We start from the raw sequence: 2051 nt of genomic DNA on the forward strand, positions 1-2051 counted from the left end.
AGTAATGCGGATGCGAATTATCCCAGCAATGACCCATACCGCCTCCACCGATATCTTTCTGCTCGCGAAACGAACAACCGTTGGGTGAAACGTGCTTGTCAACATCCGGTTCCGCTTTGGGTTCCTCGCAGCATCCCAGGCTAGTACGCCATACTTCGGTAGTGATGACGCGACACCCGCTAGGAGACACCTCGTGCTGCATCTTGCGCCGCCGATGTTCGGTATGATCCTCGCCAATGCGTTAGTTGTTCACGTAGCCTCCTCACATACATAGTCGACATGGCTGTTGTGATTTAACCGATCGTCGACTATCACAACCAGGTGCATCAGCGCACGCATCGATGGGATGGATTGTCCCCCGACACTGATCGCGACGCGCTGGATTTTTTTACGGTTGCTGATCAGCACTACTTCCGTGTTATGGTGAGCCAGCTGAGATACTCTCGCCGTGACCCTAATCAACTTCTGCCCCATGTTCGTCTCGTAGACCAGTACTCGGTTCTGGAAGTAACTTTTCAGAACTTTGCACAGATGATCCGGGACCGGCATCCTGTGCAGTGCTACGGTGATAGCCATCCCGCTGGAGTTGTTGAATGCTTTCTTACCGTCGAATGTCGCCACGGCACAGTAGCACGTACCCTTTCTCTTTTGTTCCAATGCTTTATCCGTGCTCGTGATGGCTGTGCGGATGGCGTCCACCGTCAAGATACCTTTCCGGAATCCGAACTGCCTCTGCGATAGTCCGTTCTATCTTCCAGCGTAGTTCGTCAGCCTGCCGAAGATGACTGTGTCCAGAAGTTTAGCAAAAGTATCCAGCTGGTATATAAGTCGATACGATCTTGGTGGCTATCGTAAACATATCCAGAAACGCCCTTTTGCCACTATAAGGTGCTCGTCGTTGGAAACTCGATTGTCACCAGCATTTCCACCGTCTGCATCAACCTACGGCGTAGGCGGTTGGATTGTGCTTCGGGGAAAGATCCTCCATGATCATTTTCAGTTTTTTAGCGCACATTTCAGCTGGCGTCGTCGGACCTTTGATCTTGGCCATCACAACATTGTAAGCGTTGCCCCAGGGGTTGTGTCTACCTCTCCACACAGCTCCTTGTAGAAGGTAGACTTACTAAACACTATCTCACGTTCAAAAGCAACCCTAGCCGCCCGGAATGTCACCTTACACTCTTCTCTGACTGCCTCAGATCTTGCTCTCTGAACGCCTCTTCTGTCCTAAAAGACGCTGATAGTTCCTTGTCTTCATTTTTCTCGGTATTGTTACGTTACACACCCTCGCTAATGTTTCCGACAGACATCTGCATTCGGAATTGGAACGAAGCTGTCGAAGTACTTCCACTAAAAGGTCCTTGTCAAAGTCCTTTATTTTCCACTTCCGATCGCCAGTCGTCACAATGCAACTCCGCTGACAAATAGTGTAGTGGATCGCATGGTGGTCGTTATGTGATTCCCGACCGTTTTTACGGAAGGTACTAGCGGAACCGTCATTTCACAGCCTTACATCCAGCTTCGCCAGGGCTTCGATCTCCACGGCCCGCCAAGTGTTAAATTCTCTTCCTATAAAAACTGGTGATTGTCCGACTAACGAGTCGGTTAATGTGTCCAGTATCCGATTGTACTTCTCTGGTATCCACCGTGGAGGAGCATAACAGCTACATGCGAATACGCCGTTGATCCTGACGATCACGAAGCCTTCGTGTGTGTTCTCTACCATCTCTTGGATAGGGAAAACGGGCATCACTTGGATTGCCTCCTCCACCCTGTTACCGTTATCGAAAGGAACACGATACAGCTCTGCAATAGTTGCCGCACTTTGTTTATGTTGTTAGCAGCTGGGTTATCTCCATCAGCATTGGCCTGCCTTTGCCTTTTTGTACTCTGGGCATAAGAAGCCTTTGGTCATGGGTTCCTTCCCACCCTCCTTTGTGCAGAGCATGCACCTCGGTTGCTAGCAATGTATCCCTTTTTCCCACATTTTCTGCACAAATCAGATCTGCCTGGGCCATTAGAGTTTATTGCCTGCTGGTCGAAACCCAGGC

This window comes from Topomyia yanbarensis, chromosome 2 (genome assembly GCF_030247195.1).
Source record: "Topomyia yanbarensis strain Yona2022 chromosome 2, ASM3024719v1, whole genome shotgun sequence".
Classification (NCBI taxonomy): Eukaryota; Metazoa; Arthropoda; class Insecta; order Diptera; family Culicidae; genus Topomyia; species Topomyia yanbarensis.